Raw genomic sequence first — 15691 nt, 5'->3', positions numbered from 1 at the left:
TTAACACTGAGATCAGGGCAACTTGCTGAGGTATGGTGAATGTTAAGGTGCGGGTGGGAAAATGGTTTATCTAATGTGCATGTAATTAGTTACAGCTTGAAATATGTCAGCAATTAGCCTAATAAGAATTTAAAAAATTCAAGCACTCTCATAATGAATGAAAACAAAGGCAATAGAAAAATATATAATCAGACCTTTGGCAAACAGATTGGAGAATTGGTTTTGATGAACTCAAGAGCTAACCAGAACAGCATAAATATGCATGAGGTCCATCTAGATGCACCAGTGTATTAAATTACAGGAGTGATGGAGCCTAAAAGCCTGTTATAGTGGCGGAACCCTTTTTAATGACCTTGTCATTTCCAGCTTGCTCCTCACAAAGCCGACATAGTGAGAGCACATGCTCTCCTATAGAAACTCCATCTGCTTCCTCTGTCTGCAGACAACAACAATAACTGCCTTTTAATCTTAGTTTACACAATTTTACTCTACGTCAACTCTGCAATCTTTTGGGGTATGGTAAACATACAAAACATGTTGGGCCTCCGATTTACAGCTGCAGCAAACATGTTAGCTCTGGGGAACCATTCACAGTTGACGTCACCTAACATCTAACAGTTCTGTTTTCTACATGTTTGTGGTTCATGGTGTGGTAAAAAACATGTAGTTTAACAGATTAAAGGTATTATTTCACTTACGGCAATAGGAAATGTGAATTGTTATGTGGATTATAACTAATGTTCATTTTTGTAGGGGTTGATACATTTTTCAAGTCTGGCATTTCTAAGTGGAAATTAAAAAAACTTCAGAAGCCTTTTTAAACCTCAAATACACTACAAGTTTTACGTAACTTGCAAGGCAGCAAAATTCTCCTGCAACAGGGTCATCAAGTTATTATTATATTTTGGTGGGTGTTTATATTTGTACTATTTCACATATGTACAAGTGTGTATTAATACACTTGTTTTTTTGCATATCCCACTCTTCCTGAGACGGCCTCAGAGAGAGGGGTCACAGCCAGGGTTTGCCATTCAACCCTGGAGTAATTAGGGATAAGCGCCTTGCTCAAGGGAATGACAAAAGATTTTTCACCTTGTGGAGTTGAACTAGCAACCACTGGGTTACTGGCCCAACAGGCTAACCGCTAGCCTACCTGCCAGCCACACACGTTGTTTTGTATCACATGCATATTATGTCAGCCTTTAACAAGGCTGGAGAACTGACAGTGTACAAGCTTTAATATTCTACATCTGTAGATACAACACGAAGCATCACAATGTCCACCAGAGGCACTTTGAAATGACTTTCCCTTGTTTGACATGGAATTCCACAGATTTATTCACCATAGTACTTTTCAGAGAAATTGTAATTTTTTTGCATCACGTTGCAAGCCCATGGCAGCTGGAGAAAATGGGTGTGGAGAGTGATATTATAGTACAGAGTGCCACTTTGCCTCACGGAGGCATTCAGCTCTATCATGATCACATTCTCCAGTGACAACCAACTCCAGTGACAACCAACTCCAGTGACAACCAACTCCAGTGACAACCAACTCCAGTGACAACCAACTCCAGTGACAACCAACTCCAGTGACAACCAACTCCAGTGACAACCAACTCCAGTGACAACCAACTCTAGTGACAACCAACTCCACTGACAACCAACTCCACTGACAACCAACTCCAACCAACATGCTCAAGGTGACTGATGCATCTCCTTCTCGTTCTCACTCTCTCGTTCGCTCTCTCGTTCTCTCTCTCGGGCTCTCTCTCTCTCTCTCGTTCCCGCTCGTGCTCTCTCTCTAGTTCCCATATGATATCGCCATCATGTAATAGTTTTTCCCTATCACTTTTTGTGATTCTACTAGTGTAGTTAGTTTGTAATGATGTTAAACGAATGGCTGCTGCCCATACTATTACTTAAACGAATAATTACATAATAATTGTAATATGTGCGCTGGAATTAAAATGTTAATAATATGGAGTAAAGTAGCATTGCATATGTGCATCGTAGTTGATCTGCTTAAAGAGTACACCTGCGAGTGGTGTCTGTGGGATCTGTTTCACATGTATTCTCCAATCAAAGGATCTTACAACGTTCAGATTCGATGGCCAGCACTTCTTTAAAGCTGAGGGGTCTGATGGAATATATGGATTAGCCTTAAATTACAAGATACCTAACTATGGAGAGACATGCAATAATCTAGTAGTGGATTACCTAGCAGTACCTAAAGCAGTGTGATTTTGAATAATTTGAAAGATACTAAAATATATTCCATGCAGTTTGTGCTGAATGTGTTTGCATTGCGGTGATGAGTCTAGCTTTAAAGCTGTGGTTGGCTGTAGAAGAATGATTCATGTTATCAAGCAAGGACGGTCACTTGGAAGCATGTCATCCGCATGTGCATGAGCGCAGATATGTTGTTATGCCAAGAAACAAGTCTAAATGTAACTAAGAGCAGCTAAGATGAATGCCCAGGGGTGTGTCATAGCCAGGCCCCAGCTGGCTTTCTCACACAGCTCTCAGTGGTAAAGGCGTTTGTCTTGATCAAAAGATAGTGTTGACCCTGGCCTATGCCTGTAAGGCAATGCTGTGGCCATGTTTGAAACCTATTATGCAACTACGGTATGACTGGCTGTAAGTTAAACAGATTTTTACTTAGCAATATTGTCAGTACACACCAGTTCACTGTAATAATCTGTCAAAAGGCTACACGTGTAGTTAAACTAATCTGACAATGTGAAATGGAGTATTTTAAATGGAGAGATGTGAGTCTTTTAAATGGAGCGCTCATTAGACACAATAACTGGATTGGATATTGCCTTCCCAAAAAATATCTAATGAAGTCGGTCTTAAAATCCAAAAGGTCCAATACAGTAGAACTTCTTAGGGATAGGAGTCCTGCTAGCGGGACAACTTCCGGTGAAACTAGAGGGCGCGCAATTGAAATAAATAATCATAAATATTATGGATTTTAAACATTTAGGTACATATAAGTGACTTATATTGGCTGAAAGCTTAAATTATTGCTAATCTAACTGCACTGTCCGATTTACAGTAGCTATTACAGCAAAAACATGCCATGCGATTGTTTGAGGATGGCGCCCCACATCAAAATACTTTTCCACCGGCACAGGTTTCATACATTCACATGTAACGATAAAATATTCACTTACTTTTTGAAAATCTTCCTCTGAATTGTCATCCAAAGGGTCCCAGCTATAACATGTCGTGTCGTTTTGTTAGATAAAATCCTTCTTTATATCCCAAAAAGTCTGTTTAATTGGCGCCATCGATTTGAGTAATCCACTCATTCAACTTGCAGAGAAAGGAATCCAAAATCTACCCCTAAACTTTGTTTCAACAAGTCAAAATATGTTTCTATTAACTCTTCAGATACCCTAAAATGTAATGGCTGGGTATCACATCGATGGGGCTTCAAGTTCCTTGGTGTCCACATCACCAACAAACTAACATGGTCCAAGCACACCAAGACAGTCGTGAAGAGCGTATGACAAAACCTATTCCCCCTCAGGAGACTGAAAAGATTTGACATGGGTCCTCAGATCCTCAAATGGTTTTACAGCTGTACCATCGAGAGCCTCCTGACTGGTTGCATCACTGCCTGGTATGGCAACTGCTCGGCTTCTGACCTCAAGGCACTACAAAGGGTAGTTGAGGTCTCTAGGTTTCTTCCTCGGTTTTGGCCTTTCTAGGGAGTTTTTCCTAGCCGCCGTGCTTCTACACCTGCATTGCTTGCTGTTTGGGGTTTTAGGCTGGGTTTCTGTACAGCACTTCAAGATATTAGCTGATGTACGAAGGGCTATATAAAATAAACTTGATTTGATTTGATTTAGTGCAAAAGGCCCAGCACATCACTGGGACCAAGCTTCCTGTCATCCAGGACCTCTATACCAGGCGGTGTCAGAGGAAGGCCCTAAACATTGTCAAAGACTCCAGCCATCCTTGTCATAGACTGTTCTCTCTGCTACCGCACGGCATGCGGTACCGGAGCACCAGGTCTAGGTCCAAAAGTCTTCTAAACAGCTTCTACCCCCAAGCCATAAGACTCCGGAAGACCTAATCAAATGGCTACCCAGACTATTTGCATTACCCCCCCCCCCCCCCCTCCTTTTACACCGCTGCTACTCTTTGTTGTTGTCATCTATGCATAGTCACTTTAATAACTCTACCTACACGTACATATTACATCAATTAACCGGTGCCCCTGCACATTGACTCTGTACCAAAACCCCCCTGTATATAGTCTTCCTATTGCTATTTTATTGCTGCTCTTTAACTACTTTTTTTTTTTTTTTTTTATATATATCCATATTTTTTAAAACTGCATTGTTGGTTAGGGGCTCGTAAGTAAGCATTTCACTGTAAGGGCTACACCTGCTGTATTCGGCACATGTGACTAATAATATTTGATTTGATTTCCTGCCTGTAGCTCAGGGCCTGAAGCATGGATATGCATGTTCTTGATACCATTTTAAAGGAAACACTTTGAAGTTTGTGGAAATGTGAAATTAATGTAGGAGAATATAACACATTAGATCTGGTGAAAGATAATACAAACAAAAAAAACATGTGTTTTCAATTTTTTTGTTTGTTCCATCATCTTTGAAATGCAAGAGAAAGGCCATACTCCCAGATAGGAGTCTAGGTGTAATTTAGATTTCGGCAACCAGATGGCAGCAGTGTGTGTGCAAAGTTTCACACTGATCCAGTGAAAAATTACTGCATAATATTTTGTATCAAGTCTGCCAGGGGTTTACCCAAATGTGCCGAATTGGTCAATTGATACAATTCGATACAAAAACTCTAGACCAGCTTTACTCCACACACAGAGACCCATACAAAGCTCTCCCTCGCACTCCATTTGGCTAATCTGACGCTAATTCTATCCTCCTGATTCCTGCCTACAAACAAAAACTAAAGCAGGAAGTACCAGTGACTCGCTCAATAAAGAAGTGGTCAGATGACGCAGATGCTGCGCTACAGGACTATTTTGCAAACACAGACTAGAATAAACCCCCTCAGTCACCGTCTTCATCAATAAGTGCATCAACAACGTCGTCCCTACAGTGACCGTGTGTACATATCCCAACCAGAAGCCATGGATTACAGACAACATATTCACCGAGCTAAAGACTAGAGCTGACACTTTTAAAGAGAGGGACACAAAACAGTAAGTTTATAAGAAATCCCGCTATGCCCTCAGACAAACCATCAAACAGGCAAATTGTCAATATAGTACTAAAATGTTATCCTACTACACCGACACTGATGCCGGTTCATACACCGACTCATTGACTACAGCTCAGCGTTCAACACCATAGTGCCCACAGAGCTCATTACTAAGCTAAGGACCCTGGGACTAAACACGCCCATCTGCAACTGGATCCTGGACTTCCTGACGGGCTGTCCCAAGGTGGTAAGGGTAGGCAACAACACATCTGCCACACTGATCCTCAACACAGGGGCCGAACACTCCCCCATTCACATCGACGGGGCTCTGGTGGAGCGGGTTGAGAGTTTCAAGTTCCTTGGTGTCCACATCCCCAACAAACTATCATGATCCAAACACACCAAGACAGTCATGAAGAGGGCACGACAACACATTTTTCTACAGCTGCACTATCGAGAGCATCCTGACCGGTTGCATCACCGCCTGGTATGGCAACTGCTCGTCATCCGACCGTAAGGCACTACAGAGATTAGTGCGTAAGGCCCAGTACTTCACTGGGGCCAAGCTTCCTGCTATCCAGGACCTCTATACCAGACGAAGTCAGAGGAAAGCCCAAAAAGTGGTCAAAGACTCCAGTCACCCACATCATAGACTCTTCTCTCTGCTAGCGCACGGCAAGAGGTACCGGAGCGCCAATTCTATGTCCAAAAGGATCCTTAACAGCTTCTACCCACAAGCCATAAGACTGCTGAACAATTAATCAAATGGCCACCTGAACTATTTGCATTGACCCCCCCCCCCCCCCCCCCCACCCTTTGTTTTTACAAGGCTGCTACTCACTGTTTATTATCTATGCATAGTCACTTTAACCCTACCTACATGTTCAAATGACCTCGACTTGGTACGGGTACCCCCACACATTGACTTGGTACGGGTACCCCCTGTATATGGCCTCATTATTGTTATTTTGATGTGTTACTTTTTTTATTTTATACTTTTGTTTATTTATGAATATTTTCTTAACTCTATTTCTTGAAATGCATGATGGTTAAGAGCTCATAAGTAAGCATTTCACAGAAGGTCTACACCTATTGTGTTCAGTGCATGTGACAAATACAATTTGATTTGATTTCCCAATATACTGGGAGAAGAACTCATATCTCTGATATCCTGCAAAAAAAGGGAAACATTTACAATGTACTGCCTAAGGTGGAACCAAAGAGGATTGCAACATAAAACCACTGTGGGACTTTGCAGAAATAATCTCTAAATATGAACATGTCTATGAAAGGAAATTACACTCGTCCTCGCCTGGAGGACATTTTCATATTAAACATTGTTTGGCGGCTGCAAAAGTGGAGCTATTTTCAGCCCGGCCGTCGCCCTGTGTCTTATGAACAGACTCAGGGAGTTAGAGAAGGTCCACAGGTCAGTGGGGAGTTTCTACAACTCTCCCTCTATGGGATAGAAACACAAATAAATGACTGGCAAACTGGGTTCTTCATCTCTGTTGAAATGGGATTTGTCTCTGTGGTGAAGTCATCAGAGAGGACAAAAGCACTCCATTATCGTACCTCCACAGGCATCTGTCTCGCCAGTTGGCACAGAATGGTCGTTTAAAAGGAGGACTCTACAGAGAGATCAGACTAACTGATAATAGCTTTGCTTAGGTACCAGAATGAACACTCATCATCCTTTATTACAAAAAATGACATTGTCTATAAAAAAAGAAATAACAAAGATGCAGATTTATTCAGATCACACTTATTATTTTATACTTATTGGTTGAGGTAGACAAAGAACTATAGATGTGTAGTTGAATGAGTCATGAGTACAGTATTATTTTGATCAAACCTGTGGGTTTCACATCAAGCTGCAATACAACCTCTCTGCTCCTAAAGGACCAACACAGCTACAGGTAACTGCCAAAATAATGGAAACACTTGAGTAAATGAGGGATACGAAGTTTATTGAAAGCAGGTGCTTCCACACAGGTGTGGTTCCTGAGTCATGCTTAAGGTCATGTATAAAAATGCTGAGCAGGTCATTATTTTGGCTACCATGGCTATGCCCCCATAGGATGACAATGCCTCCATCCACATGGGTGATCACTGAATGGTTTGATAAGCATGAAAATGATGTAAACCATATGCCATGGACATCTCAGTCACCAGCTCTCAAACCAATTGAACACTTATGGGAGATTCTGGAGCGGCGCTTGAGACAGCGGCAGCTGAGACCACCAACAAAAACACCAAATGGAATTTCTCGTGGAAGAATGGTGTCAAATCCCTCCAATAGAGTTCTAGATAATTGTAGAATTTATGCCAAGGTACACTGAAGCTGTGGCCCAACACCCCATTAAGACACATTATGTTGGTGTTTCCTTTATTTGGGCAGTTACCTGTAGGTTACGAGTACTAAATCAATTAATTAAGTCAATATTTAATTGCCAGTAATCTCTCGTGGACAGATATACATAAACATAACTGGTACCATAGAATCTGTTGGGAAGGATGGGATGCGTAAAATAACGAGCAGCAGTAGTTCCAGTGTTTGGGTTTTTCATCACTGGTTATTTGGACAAATCAAAATTTCGCAGGTGTTAGCATCTTTCTAATTTTGGAAGCGGAGCTGACATTCGACCCATAGACTTGCCTGTAACTTGCAAAGAGAGAGGGTGGAGCTCCTCTTTCCACTTCCACTCCTTGGTCTAGCATCTTTTCATCTTTAATCAAGCAGCTGATTAATTATGTAAGACTTTTGTTTTAGGTTACCCGAGATTACATTGCCAGGAAACATTATGGCAAAGGAAAAGAGTAGCGTATTATATACCTGGCCCCATTTCTCCTGCCTATTTGCAGCTCACCTAATCATTGTTCTTCCTGCAACAGTTCCCTCAGGAGAGCATGCATTGTCTTATTGATACGTGTGCTCTGATTCTGCCTCTGTAGCAGCTTGACAGCTTACTCACCAAAGGAGCAGTTTGATTGTTTGCTGTTGTGTGAAAGGCAATAATGTATTTATCACCCACTGCCCAAAGCTATCTACAATGTTGTTGATCTTCTGAGTGTCCCATGTTCTATGCAACGAAGGGGGAAAAAATATTCTTATTTATGTATGTATTGATATATGATGCATTTAAAATGGTTAAAGAACATCTCATCATGTAAATAGGACGGGTTGGGGATGATTGAATGGTCTCAATTGAAAATATGTGTCAATTGGCGGTCTGATATTGTATGTGTAACCATATGGGACATATAGGAGAAAGAAAACAAGTGTTACAGTACAGCGGAAAATAGATGAGATTATTCTCTCCATTATGCATGAGCGAGGCAATGATTGAATCTAGAGATCTGCACATTCTCCTCTCGTGATTCGATTAGTATTCAGTAGCAGGCAATCGTTTGTTGTTATTTCTGAAAATGTCTATCACTTCAGTTTCGGTCCCAAAATAATATATTTTTCAACTATTGCCTCCACAATTTTCTCCCTCTGTATTTATCTCGTCTGGTACTCTGGGAAGATGTAGAATTGCACCCAGTGATATCATTTCATTTCAGCATAAATATTTCATTGTTACATATCATGTTCTTTTTACTCTATCGAGCTGACCTCCAAGGTGGTTTTGGCCATGCTTTCCTGCTGGAAAGATCATTTCTGCAATATCTTTTGTGACGCATGATACTGTCTAAAAACCATAATTCTATTGCAGGATGCAGATTTCAAATAAATTCTTGAAGAGATTCAATTGAGTTATTTATAGAACTCCACTTAAGAGCAGGCTATTCTTTGTGTGGCAGGGTGCATTAGTCCCCAACAATGGCTGAAATATTTGCTTGAGGCGAGAGAAAGAGAGAGAAAGAGAGAGAAAGAGAGAGAAAGAGAGAGAGAGCGAGAGAGAGCGAGAGAGAGCGAGAGAGTGCGGGAGAGAGAGAGAGAGAGAGAGAGAGAGAGAGAGAGAGAGAGAGAGAGAGAGAGAGAGAGAGAGAGAGAGAGAGAGAGAGAGAGTGAGTGCGGGAGAGAGAGAGTGAGAGAGAGAGAGAGTGCGGGAGAGAGAGAGTGCGGGAGAGAGAGAGTGCGGGAGAGAGAGAGTGCGGGAGAGAGAGAGTGCGGGAGAGAGAGAGTGCGGGAGAGAAGCAGTGTGGGTCTTGATGTTGTGAAGTTTCCAGATCCATTGTTTGGTCTTTTAAAACAAATCACATATGACAATAGTAACTGACGCCATCTTTTCCCTCCTTGCATTTTATAGAAACACTTTATTTTTATCACCAGACACAACTATGAGTCTATATGAGAATGCTAGCAGGCGTGCTTTGATTCTAAACTGTCTCTTAAATGTCCTATTCCAGGTGGAAGCCCCTTTATATGAATAAACGCAGATAACTCCCACACCTCATTAAATGGGTTGGAATCAATGTCTCCCCCCAGGTCTTTTGTTACAGGGCAGTGATTTATGTGCAACAGCTTGTGACATGAAAACTAATACAGTGACTTAAAAGCAATTATCCCACTCCCCTGCTGTCTAACAGGCATGTCCACCAACTAACTTGAGATTCCCTCGTGTTGCGGCACTGATTTCTACGCTGCCACAACAAATATTTTTATTCCAGGCGAAATGTGTTAAATGTCTGTCAGACTGCCTGAATTACCTGGGCTGTAGATCTGGGATTACACAATGAACAAGGAGATGTGTTCAGAATGGAACTAGTATACAGTATGTTGGTTGCCATTAGAAGCTATACCATATCTAATGTTTACCATACCCATACAAGAAAATAGGATATCCCCCTCTACTTGAAATCATACTCTGAGAGGTGATTCCATTCCATTACAGTTGAAAATAATCAATACATTTGTTTATTGAAAATATAAACTCTTAGACCATAAAATGAGTTTGAGATTACAAGCATCTATTTTCAGACCATAACAGATTCCTAGACATGCATCTTTTAGCCATTCAGGTAGGTCTGTCTTGGTACTAATTATGGAACTAGACCATGGGTGATTTGGTTAGATAACGAGGTAGACTGTTGAAAAAGTAAATAATGTATTTCTCTAATAACAGAGTGCCCTCGGCCAGCGACCCTGATCTGCAGCTTGGAGAGTGGATGGTCATTTAATCTGTCCTACTCTAACCTCTCTCACCTGGCTTACACCTCTGCTCTGGAAGCGCTTCCACGCTCCTCTCTGTAATCAGAGCTAGGCTGAAACACGGGCTCTCTTTATTGTCCCACTCGTGTGGAGACAAATGACTGTCTGTTCTTCCTCCTGCTCCTTTCCCTGCCCCTTTCCCTGCCCCTTCCCCTGCTCCTTTCCATGCCCCTTCCCCCGTCCCTGCCACTTTCCCTGTCTCTTTCCATGCCCCTTTCCCTGCCCCTTTCACTGCTCCTTTCCCTGCTCCCTTCCCTGCTCCTTTCCCTTTTCCTGCTAATTTCCCTGCCCCTTTCACTGCTCCTTTCCCTGCTCCTTTCCCTGACCCTTTTCCTTTTCCTGCTAATTTCCCTGCTCCTTTCCCTGCTTCTTTCCCTGCCCCTTTCTCTCCCCATTTTCATTCCCCTTCCCCTGTCCCTGCCACTTTCCCTGTCTCTGTCCATGCTCCTTTCCCTGCTCCTTTCCCTGCCCCTTTCCCTTTTCCTTTTCCTGCTAATTTCCCTGCCCCTTTTCCTTTTCCTGCTAATTTCCCTGCCCCTTTCCCTGCTCCTTTCACTGCTCCTTTCCCTGCCCTTTTCCCTGATTCTTTCCCTGCCCCTTTCTCTCCCATTTTTCCTGCCCCTTTCCCTATCCCTGCCCCTTTTCCTGCTAATTTCCCTGCTCCTTTCACTTCTCCTTTCCCTGCCCCTTTCCCTGCTTCTTTCCCTGCCCCTTTATCTCCCCATTTTCCTGCCCCTTTCCCTATCCCTGCCCCTTTCCCTATCCCTGCCCCTTTCCCTGCTAAATTCCCTGCCCCTTTCCCTGCCTCTTTCCCTGCCCCTTTCCCTGATTTTGATGCAAAGAGGCAGAATCATTAGATAATTTGTTTTGGTACTGTCCATATTTGTTTTGGTACTGCCACTGCATTGTCATCGTCACTTCCTGTTGTACGTGGAACGAGGAAGAGCTCGGTTTTGTTTGTTTGTAAAGTTTGTTGGTTAAAAGTATATTGGAAAGTTCTTGGTAGCTACCTAGCTTCTTATGTTGGATCCCGCGATGCATTTTGCATCAGTTGCTGGGACTGCTTGTATCTTTCCAGTGATCCTGCCGACCAAGGACGTGTCTGGTAACGTAAAAGGTAACGTAAAGGTAATGGCGGACTGAACGAAGTTATGTAGAGCACCTCAAGATAAAACATAATATTCGAAATATCTGCTAAATTAGACTAAAATATTAGCACTAAATAATCTGGTGGGTGATAACCTTCAATCTGGATAATAACACAAAACAAATCCTAAGACTAGAGACATTTATCGACAAATATTACGAAAACAAGCAACACCCAAACATGACGGAGAATAAGACAGGGGAACCAAATCAAAAACGAAAACGTGACTCCTCAACCGACACGGATGATCTAATATTCTCAACACCGGCAATGGTAAAGGTCGAAACCGATCTGTTAAAATCAATAAATGACAAACTGGGTATACTTGAATTAGTTAGTAAAGATATAAAAGAGTTGAAGGCAAGCCTAGAGATGAGTGATGAAAAAGCTGCGGCTTTGGAGAAGGAAACACACGCGCTAAAAGGGACGGTCAATAAGATTGAAACCGAAATGAATGAATTTAAAAAGGAGAACAACGTTCTGAAGGAATGCTTACTGGACATACAAACTAGATCCATGAGAGAGAATTTGGTACTTACAGGTATCCAAGAGAAAGAAGGAGAGGTTCCTGAATCTGTAGTTAGAGAGTTCCTTTTTGCAGCGCTTCAGATACCGTGCGAAGTTATCGATAAGATCCAACTTGAACGTGTACACCGCCTCGGACAGAGAGGGCAGAGGTACGAACGCCCAATCGTTGCCAAATTTGCTTCATTTAAAGATAAAATAATGGTTAAAAGCCTGGGTAAAAGACTTGCTGGGACCAAAATTGGCATGAATGATCAGTTTCCGAAAGAAATTGCAGAACGGCGCAAAGTTCTGTATCCAATTTTCAAAGAAAATAGATTAAAAGCGAAACGAGTAGCTCTCGTCGTTGATAAACTATATATTGATAACCAGTTGTTCAGAGACACAAAGATTACTCCATGGTTATTTTAAAAATTACAAAGTTCTCATAGATGAGGAAAATAAACACAATTCAAGCCCGGTTACTGATTGTAACAATACAATACAAAATATAGCTTTTCTATAAATCTTCACATATAACTAATTGAACACAAGCACTATTTCTATATAGTGAAGATAAAAACTAAGTAAACAGAAGGCACAGTATGTGTGGATGGTGTGGTGTGTGTTTATTTTTATTTGTTATGTTTGAAAAGTTGAGTGAGTGAGTAATGAAATAGTTGCATATCCCAGAGCCAGTGTATTGCTGTGGGCCGGGTATGAGAGGGCTTTCAATGTTGTTCAGATGATGGATATACTTTTATAATGAATTACACGTCTTATTTATTTATTGTCCTATCATGGGGAACTACATTTTTAAAATAAATTATATCTAATTATTTATTATCCTATTTTAATGGTACGGTCCATGGCCCTATACCCTAGACACCCACATGAATAGCCCAGATACTAAGGAGAAGTCCCTAACTGTTTTATGTGCATGCTGTATGCGGTCTGTATGCAGCCAAAATGAGGTCAGGGACCAAGAGCAGCACTGCCCCCTCAAGATTCTGAGCCTGCTTGGCAGGGTTGGTCCTGCAAAGCCAAAGCCCCCTAAAGGGAGAGCATAATAAACAAGGAAATTCTCAAAGCTGCTAATGAGAACCTTGATGACCTTGTACCTAGCCGGTGGGGATTCCGGTGGGGTGCCCCCACCCAGGCAGTGGCAGTGCTGGCAACACTAGCTGCAGTAACCCATGGGGAGGGGGTCACACTCGGACATTCAGAGAGGGGGTATATTATTGTGGCCCTGGTGGCAAGAAACCAATCGGACTGCATGGAGAGGCTTGGGAACATGGTCAAAATGGATGACCGTATTGTGGGTGTTTCAGGAAGAAGGTGTACATTTGACCTCCATCATCTAGGATGTGACAATGGTAAATAAATCTCTACATTTATGCTCATTTTTTGCGCGGTCTTGCAGGCCTTCTCATGCAGCTGCAACTGCAAGTACATTTGTAAATCATGACCCATCTTGAGTTGGGCTCTGGGATGGTGCAATTGTTGAGAGGGTGAGCTTATGGTTGTGTGGGGGTAAGGGCTGAATGTGTGTGGGTGTATGTGTGTATCCCACAACTGTTGCGAAGGAAGAAGTAAAAGATGTTAGGGACTATAGAGGATGATTCACAGCAATATGTAATAAAAATCGAGGTGAGGGCGATGGAAATGCATTTGGCAATGGATCTGCTTCGGTTCGGTGGATGGTGCTGTGTGCACTTTTCGAAGGATGGATCCCAGTCGGTCCGGGGCTGTGCGATGCGGGGGGTCGGGGGTGGTCTGCCGGGCATTGGGATGACAACCCAACTCGAGATGGGGGCTTTTGGCGGGTGGAATAGTGGGGACCAATTGGAGGTTTGCTTAGTGGAGATGCAAATGTCATGGTACAACTATATAGACACTCAATCATTATGTTACTTTTTAATAGGACGTTTACAAACATATATTTTGATAAAAATAATTTAAAGGTGTGTCTCATTATGGTAAGTGGTGAAATAAGTATAGCCAGTTACAATTGTAATGGCTTAGCAGATAATAAGAAAAGACGATCAGTATTTACCTGGCTAAAAGAGAAGGATTATAATATCTACTGTTTACAGGAAACCCATTCAACAGTTTTAGATGAAGTTTTGTGGAAAAAGAACTGGGGGGGCGAAATATATTTCTCCCATGGGCAAAGAAATTCAAAAGGGGTGATGGTTTTAATTAATAATAACTTTGATCCAAATGTGCAACTTGTCCAAACAGATCCTCAAGGTAGATGGATTATTTTAAATATGTTATTGGACAATAAACATATATGGCTTATTAACCTATACGGTCCGAATAATGATGATCCAAGCTTCTTTGACAATATATATAAGAATGTATCAACTCTACAAGCAACACTAGACTCTATTATTATAGTGGGAGATTTTAATACGGTCTTAAATACCTCTATGGACCGGAAAGGAAATCACACTACAAACTATCACCCTCAGGCACTTAAGGAAATCAGGAATGTCATGGATATATTGGAATTAGTGGATATATGGAGACTTAAATACCCTGACCTAGTGAGATATACATGGCGGAGGCTTAATCAAGCTAGTCGCCTTGACTACTTTCTTATATCATTCTCTCTGGCACCAAAAGTTAAAAAGTGTTTGATAGGGGACAGAATGCGGTCGGACCATCACATAATTGGCATATATATTACTCTTACAGAATTTCCACGTGGGCGAGGATATTGGAAATTTAATCAAAGCCTACTAGATGATAAATTGTTTAGAACTAGGACAGAAGAATTTATAACTGACTTTTTTAGACATAACATAGGTACAGCAGATCCCCATATTGTATGGGACACTTTTAAGTGTGCCTTTAGAGGCCATGCAATTCAGTACTCATCTATAAAACAAAAGCAATTTCGATCAAAAGAGTCCATATTAACAAAGGAAATTGAAGGACTAACAGTACAGTTAGATAACAATAAAAACGGTACCATAGAGGCACAGAATAAGTTAGAGGAAAAACAAAAAGAAATGGAGGAACTTATTCAAGAAAGATCCAGTGTAATATATTACAAAAATAAAGCTAACTGGATGGAATATGGGGAAAAATGCACCAAATTCTTTTTCAATCTTCAATATAGAAATGCTACCAAAAAAAACGTATTAAAACTTGTTACAAATGATGGAGTCACGCATGATTCACCAAATGATATTTTGAAAGAGGAAGTAAAGTACTTTAAGAATATATTTTCGTTTCAGGCTCCTCCATCTCCACTAACTGAAACTAATTGTATGGATTTTTTCCCTAATAATAATGTAAAATTAACATCTGTACAGAAAGACTCATGTGAAGGCCTAATTACAGAGGAGGAACTACTTGATGCAATTGGGGCCTTTAAGGATGGGAAAACTCCAGGACTGGATGGCATACCAGTGGAAGTATACAAACATTTTTTTTATATACTCAAAGGACCACTATTAGCTTGTTTTAACCACTCCTATATAAATGATAGATTATCAGACACGCAACAAGAAGGTGTGATATCATTATTACTGAAACAGGACCCAAGTGGTATATATAAAGATCCAGTCCATTAAAAAAATTGGAGACCTCTTACACTTCAGTGTTGTGATGCAAAAATCCTAGCAAAATGCTTGGCGCATAGAATAAAAAAAGTTTTGTCAGATATTATTCATCCT

The sequence above is a fragment of the Salvelinus alpinus genome, chromosome 13 (genome assembly GCF_045679555.1).
Source record: "Salvelinus alpinus chromosome 13, SLU_Salpinus.1, whole genome shotgun sequence".
Lineage (NCBI taxonomy): Eukaryota > Metazoa > Chordata > Actinopteri > Salmoniformes > Salmonidae > Salvelinus > Salvelinus alpinus.
Note: the sequence above shows the minus strand (reverse complement) of the source record.